General features: G+C 40.8%; 1 long non-coding RNA gene across 1 annotated transcript; it reads right to left on the reverse strand.

Moving 5' to 3' along the window:
• Window positions 1-667: 667 nt before the first annotated feature.
• Window positions 668-7,239, reverse strand: LOC112226465. The gene is made up of 4 exons (XR_002949739.2): window positions 7,054-7,239; window positions 6,685-6,889; window positions 6,526-6,558; window positions 668-723 (listed from the first exon to the last, which is right to left on the reverse strand). It is a non-coding gene; the product is annotated as an uncharacterized LOC112226465 (long non-coding RNA).
• Between the last annotated feature and the right edge of the window lie 657 nt (window positions 7,240-7,896).

Raw genomic sequence — 7,896 nt, forward strand, 5'->3', positions numbered from 1 at the left:
GTGCATGGGGTCATTGCATATACTCAAATGCAAAACAGAAGATACTGTGTGTGAGTGTGTGAGAGAGTGAGTAACGACGTGCACTTAGAGTCGGGAAGCAAGTTCAGAGAGTGAGTGTTTTAATAAAATAAAACAGAACATAATACAAAACAAGAACCTCGCCTTAACGAGCAGCCTGGTGACCTAGAGGTCGGAGAGGGAGCACACATGACAGTATCCCCTTCCCCCTTCCCGACGTGCGGCTCCAGCTGCAGAACGCCACCCAAAGTGACGATCCCGGAGAACAGGAGCGGACCGGACACCTCTGCAGAGGCACAGGAAACTCTATCCGGCTGAGACGCAGGAGCATGGCGACCTAGAGAGCCGGAGAGAGAGCATAACTGACGGTACCCCCTCCCCGGCGTGTTCGGCACCAGCCGCAGGATGCCAACCCAAGGGACGATCCTGAGCCTGTCGATCTGGCTGAGGCATGAGAGCCTGACCAAAAAAAAAAAAACGCAAAAATGTTTAAGAAAACAAACAGAACATAATACAAAACAAGAACCTTGGACAACACACACACAGACATGAAACAGAAACAATGACGACTGGGGAAGGAACCAAAGGGAGTGACATATATAGGGCAGGTAATCAACGAAGTGATGGAGTCCAGGTGAGTCTGACGACGTGCAGGTGCGCGTAACGATGGTAACAGGTGTGCGCCATAACGAGCAGCCTGTAGACCTAGAGGTCAGAGAGGGAGCACACGTGACAGAGTGAGTGAATAATAATAATGTAACACATAATAATAATAATACATTTGCTATTCCCTTGTTTACATAGTGGGCCCCCCCCCTCCTCATCTACAGTTGTGACACAGACACTCGAGCAAGCATTTAAAAGGCAGGCAGCTTATGCAACCATGTCAAAACATGCTCAAGACCTCACTGCAGCCCTTTCATATTACATTGCAAAGGACATGATGCCATTTCAAATTGTTGAGAGGCCTGGCTTTCTGAGGATAATGAAGGTTACCGTGCCTCACTACAAAGTGTCATCACAAACATTATTTTCCAAGACTGAAATCCCAAACCTGTACAACCAGGTTAAAGCTGATGTTCGAAAAAGTTTGGCTCAAACCACATGGTTTCTTGCAACTACTGATCTCTAGACCAGTAAAAGCGGGGGTGGTCAACCCTACATTAGCCTTACTATTGATAACCTCACCCCAGACTCACCTCAAACAACAACATTGACAATACGCTGATTCGGTGAGCGAGTTCATTAGAAAACGTATTGACGATGTCGTACCCATAGCAGCGATTAAAACATTCCCAACCCAGAAACAGTGGATTGATGGCAGCATTCACATGAAACTGAAAGCACAAACCACAGTTTTTAACCAGGGCAAGGTGACCGGAAACATGACCGAATACAAAGTGTACCTATTCCCTCCGCAAGGCAATCAAACAAGCTAAGCGCCAGAATAGAGACAAAGTAGAGTCGCAATTCAACGGCTCAGACACAAGTGGTACAGTGGGGGAAAAAAGTATTTAGTCAGCCACCAATTGTGCAAGTTCTCCCACTTAAAAAGATGAGAGGCCTGTAATTTTCATCATAGGTACACTTCAACTATGACAGACAAAATAAGAAAAAAATCCAGAAAATCACATTGTAGGATTTTTAATGAATTAATTTGCAAATTATGGTGGAAAATAAGTATTTTGTCACCTACAAACAAGCAAGATTTCTGGCTCTCACAGACCTGTAACTTCTTCTTTAAGAGGCTCCTCTGTCCTCCACTCGTTACCTGTATTAATGGCACCTGTTTGAACTTGTTATCAGTATAAAAGACACCTGTCCACAACCTCAAACAGTCACACTCCAAACTCCACTATGGCCAAGACCAAAGAGCTGTCAAAGGACACCAGAAACAAAATTGTAGACCTGCACCAGGCTGGGAAGACTGAATCTGCAATAGGTAAGCAGCTTGGTTTGAAGAAATCAACTGTGGGAGCAATTATTAGGAAATGGAAGACATACAAGACCACACGGGGGGACGTAGTGAATGACCTGCAGAGAGCTGGGACCAAAGTAACAAAGCCTACCATCAGTAACACACTACGCCGCCAGGGACTCAATTCCTGCAGTGCCAGACTTGTCCCCCTGCTTAAGCCAGTACATGTCCAGGCCCGTCTTAAGTTTGCTAGAGATTTGGATGATCCAGAAGAAGATTGGGAGAATGTCATATGGTCAGATGAAACCAAAATATAACTTTTTGGTAAAAACTCAACTTGTTGTGTTTGGAGGACAAAGAATGCTGAGTTGCATCGAAAGAACACCATAGCTGCTGTGAAGCATGGGGTGGAAACATCATGCTTTGGGGCTGTTTTTCTGAAAAGGGACCAGGACGACTGATCCCTGTAAAGGAAAGAATGAATGGGACCATGTATCGTGAGATTTTGAGTGAAAACCTTCTTCCATCAGCAAGGACATTGAAGATGAAACGTGGCTGGGTCTTTCAGCATGACAATGATCCCAAACACACCGCCCGGGCAACAAAGGAGTGGCTTCGTAAGAAGCATTTCAAGGTCCTGGAGTGGCCTAGCCAGTCTCCAGATCTCAACCCCATAGAACATCTTTGGAGGGAGTTGAAAGTCCGTGTTGCCCAGCAACACCCCTAAAACATCACTGCTCTAGAGGAGATCTGCATGGAGGAATGGGCCAAAATACCAGCAACAGTGTGTGAAAACCTTGTGAAGACTTACAGAAAACGTTTGACCCCTGTCATTGCCAACAAAGGGTATATAACAAAGTATTGAGATAAACTTTTGTTATTGACCAAATACTTATTTTCCACCATAATTTGCAAATAAATTCATTAAAAATCCTACAATGTGATTTTCTGGATTTTCTTTCTAATTTTGTCTGTCATAGTTGAAGTGTACCTATGTTGAAAATTACAGGCCTCTCTCATCTTTTTAAGTGGGAGAACTTGCAAAATTGGTGGCTGACTAAATACTTTTTTGCCCCACTGTATATATATATAAACACCCAGAACATTTATGGGGGATTGGAAATTATGCAGATTACATTGATGGAATATACATTTTATATGCACTATTAAAGCTGATCTACCCTCAATTTTTTTAAAGACTAATACAAATTAAATAAATAAACAAAACAAAAAAAGATATAACAGTTGACATGTGTCATAATGTAACTTTGTGATTTTGCCAAGAATATCTGTCATCATGATCAGCACTATTAGAATAATATTTTGAATATTTCAATGATGGCAATCTCAGATTGAAGTATGAGGGGAACATAGAGCAGCGAAATAAGTCAGTTTTAGTTGTCAGACAAAGAATTGTGTGCCATTTATAGAACAAGGACAATAAGGATAGGATTATTTGTGGCCGACAAAACAAACCATCGGTTTATGGGACCAATCAGAACGGTTAGAATGTGTTTCCCTTCTAGAAATTGTCAGGAAGGTACTCAGATCTAGACTCATTGCAGAGAAGAAGCTAATGTTCGTAAGCGTGTTGTAGCGTTTGGCTGGAGCACAGAGTTTGGATTGCCAGGCAACACCATACTGTATTGTTGCTATTTTGTCATATACATTGTTCCACTGAATAGTAGGTCTATGCATTTGTTTAGTTCAGAGCCAGATTCAGATTTTCTTCACTACTGTCAGCATGTTATTATGTATCTCCAAGAGTTGTGGTCTAAAATAGAAATGTGTACTGAGTCCTACCCAGACACAGAGATTAGGCAACAATGTGTGTTGCAGAGGATGTGTGTTTTTTTCTCCAAAATGCAGAAATGAAAGCTGCACTAGTGCTCCAGATGTTCCCAGGGGGTAGTTCAGTTAACATGTTGTTATGATGTGTAGACCAACAGGATGCTGCTGTATGCTGTCTTAGATCTTCAATTACGAACATCCTCACTATTTCGAAATGCCCTGGATACGTGCACTTGGTGAAAAAATAAAAACAATCAGTGATTGCCTAATGCCCTCATTCCTAGCAAGCATTCTGGAGTCTATCATTTGAAACAGTCTAAATCTTCAATAATCCATACAACAGATAATGGTCATACATTAAAACAAATAGCAGGGAACATACTCAGAAGTACATTAGCACAAAGCTTAATCAAGTGGTCATCAGTTGGTGGCTTGCCCTGAAAGACAATATATTCACATTAGATAATGAGCTGGTAATGACTATTGACATTTTGGGGCAAATCGCTTCTACTTGTGGTCCACGTACGGGTTTCCCTGGGTATCCATGCTCTCCTGGTTGCCCTGGTAACCCATCTTGTCCAGGAGAGGCACAAGAACCAGCAGTGACCAAGACCCATTTGCGACCAAGCTTTAACTTCCTGACTGATGTCTTGAGATGTTGCTTCAATATATCCACATAATTTTCCTCCCTCATGATGCCATCTATTTTGTGAAGTGCACCAGTCCGTCCTGCAGCAAAGCACCCCCACAACATGATGCTGCCACCCCCATGCTTCATGGTTGGGATGGTGTTCTTCGGCTTGCAAGCTTCCCCCTTTTCCCTCCAAACATAACGATGGTCATTATGGCCAAACAGTTCTATTTTTGTTTCATTAGATCAGAGGACATTTCTCCAAAAAGTACGATCTTTGTCCCCATGTGCAGTTTCAAACCGTAGTCTGGCTTTTTAATGACGGTTTTGGAGCAGTGACTTCTTCCTTGCTGAGCGGCCTTTCAGGTTATGTCGATTTAGGACTCGTTTTACTGTGGATGTAGATACTTTTGTACCTGTTTCCTCCAGCATCTTCACAAGGTTCTTTGCTGTTGATCTGGGTTTGATTTGCACTTATCTCACCAAAGTACTTCCATCTCTAGAAGACAGAACACGTCTTCTTCCTGAGCGGTATGACGGCTGCGTGTTCCCATGGTGTTTATACTTGCGTACTATTGTTTGTACAGATGAACGTGGTACCATCAGGCGTTTGGAAATCGCTCCCAAGGATGAACCAGACTTGTGGAGGTCTACAATTGATTTTCTGAGGTCTTGGCTGATTCCTTTTGATTTCCCTATGATGTCAAGCAAAGAGGCACTGAGTTTGAAGGTAGGCCTTGAAATACATCCATAGGTACACCTCCAATTGACACAAATGATGTCAATTAGCCTATCAGAAGCTTCTAAAGCCATGCTTCATTTTCGGGAATTGTCCAAGATGTTTAAAGGCACAGTTAACTTAGAGTATGTAAACTTCTGACCCACTGGAATTGTGATACAGTGAATAATAAGTGAAATAATCTGTCTGTAAACAATTGTTGGAAAAATGACTTGTGTCCTGCACAAAGTAGAAGTCCTAACCGACTTGCCCAAACTATAGTTTGTTAACAAGACATTTGTGGAGTGGTTGAAAAACGAGTTTTAATGACTCCAACCTAAAGTGTATGTAAACTTCCGACTTCATCTGTACCTGTTGTAAGTTTGCAGTCTGTAGAATTCACTTTACTTTTTAAAACCAATGTCTGCATAGAATTTTTCTGTTTGTTTATGTTTTTGATTCCATTGAATATGTACAGTGTGACGCATAAGTGGTAATGTCCAAACCACATTACATGTATGGACTACTTGTCACAGACCAAGAAGTTTGCATGAGACATTGGAGGCGGTTATGTGGAGCTGACCTAACCACTATATACTGAAATAGATTCCCTTCTCTTCATCAGAATTGTATTCTGTTTGTTTGTGTCAGTGTTGGTGAAATAATGTGGTTTGTGTAGCTACGTAGGTTTCCATCCAATTGGTGACACATTTTCATGCCAATATTCCAAAATCTGCATGAAGAAAAGATATGCTTTCCCCACCAGTAGTGTTTCCACCAAACGGACTTACAGATATAAATCAGTGGGAGAGGACGTAGTGCACACAAACTTGACTTTTTTGCTTAAATCTAATGTTCAATGTGTTTCCATTGCATGTTCAACTCTATGGATAGTTTCGGCACAAAAACTGTTGCGTTAAATAGTAAATGTACCTACTCTGATCTTGGCACGTGCACTTTAGCCAACAGATCGCAGATACAGTACAGATAAGCTCTGGCGGTAGGCTAGTCGACATGATGAGATTATGGATAAGAGCGAAAATGTTTTAATTTGTCAAATCAGCATCGATCCTCATGTCACCAGAATAAGACCCTTGCACTTTCACCACTCTGTGAAGTTAATCAACATTTTTCTGTAACCAAATTTAAACTGCGTGGTTTCCCGAGTGTTAGTGGGACACACAATTTCATTGTGTGACTCCAAATTTACTTCGATATGATAACACATAATACATTTTACTGACACAAAAAGATACAGCGATGTCGAAAGAAGGAATTAGCCTATCGTGATATTTGTTTTATATGGTATGACTTTACTCGCATGAAAACTGTAGATGAAAATGGGTTACAGTCTTCAAAATAGACCTGTAGGTCTGTATAGGCAGATTTCTGAAGAAGAAAATAAGTTACATTTGAGAAGTGAGATATTTACAAACTAATGAAACGTACCTCTCCTTTGCTGCCTCTGAGCCCAGTTTCACCCTACAGAGCGGCAATGAGATGGAAAAACATGAAATCAGAGTCTAAAAAGGCAGTGTGAACATCTATATCAGTTACGAGTAATGCATGCCCCTCAAGTAGAGTCGAGAGTGGGGAAAAGTTACATACGCTTGTCCCAGGGGTCTCAGGCACACCGTTATTCCCCCTCTCACCCCAGAGAAAGAGAATGGGAGGGTGACGATGAAAAATGAAAACACCATTAACTGCTGTTTCTTAAAATATAAGTCATGAACACATCTAAAAAGCAAAAGGACTAAACACACGTGTTGTTTTGTACTTGGCTTCCTTTGGGACTGGGCTCTCCAGGTTCCCCCTGAAAACAATGGAAGACATGTTACCTACAGTCAGTCATAATATGACTATTAATATGACATATTATGATACTAACAATTAATCAACCAAAAAAGCCATACTCTACAGAGTTAACTTACTTTTGTAATACAGTTGATAAGTGAGCATCATTTTGCAATTCATTACCTTTGAACCCCCGGCAGTCCTTGGTCACAAGGTGTTAATATAATTTAATTATGCCAATGTGCTTTCATTAATTGAATACCCTTAATCTATTTTATGAGAATTTGTAAGATTCTTGTTTGCATAAAATAGAAGGAGACCAGTCTTTTTAAATAATAGGTAACAGAATTTATTCTCAGAGCGCGCTCCCATTTCACCACGAGCAACAGTTTATATACAAATCATGACATCATTTCATTGCTTTAACAGAATCCCCTCCTCTCGACCGGGACAAAGTGAGGTGAAAAGTTCATTCTAACTTACTAACACACTCCCAGGTAACTTTTGACCCCTCAACATTATCGATCACCACTGAGCTGACAGTTCTAATTAACAGAAAACTTAGGAATGCACTCACTGTCTTACCATCGTATGAACTCATATTGTTAATCAGATATAATAAAACAGAGTATAAGTTTACTTAGTTACAGTTCCATTTAAAATGATTTGTTCAGTCATTTAATCATAATTTTACCAACACAAGGTAACCCTTGAATCCCCGTTTCTCCCTCTGCTCCCTAGAGAAACTACAGGAAACACTTTAACAATTACAGTACTGTATACTGTATAACAATAATAAATGTACATGCAAGTTATTTATGCCTTCTCTGTGACATTAAAATGAAGCCACACTAACTTATTTCCTTTCCATGTCCTGCAATTTGTATTTAATTCTCAGGGGACTTCTACCAGATAGTATTGAATGGCACAAGCCCAAAAGCACAGGAATCATATGCCTACAGCCAGCAGTATAATGATATGTGTTGTGAGTTTATGATGCTGAGAAATCCAAAGTCAACGTTGAAT

This window comes from Oncorhynchus tshawytscha, linkage group LG28 (genome assembly GCF_018296145.1).
Source record: "Oncorhynchus tshawytscha isolate Ot180627B linkage group LG28, Otsh_v2.0, whole genome shotgun sequence".
In the NCBI taxonomy this organism is placed as follows: domain Eukaryota; kingdom Metazoa; phylum Chordata; class Actinopteri; order Salmoniformes; family Salmonidae; genus Oncorhynchus; species Oncorhynchus tshawytscha.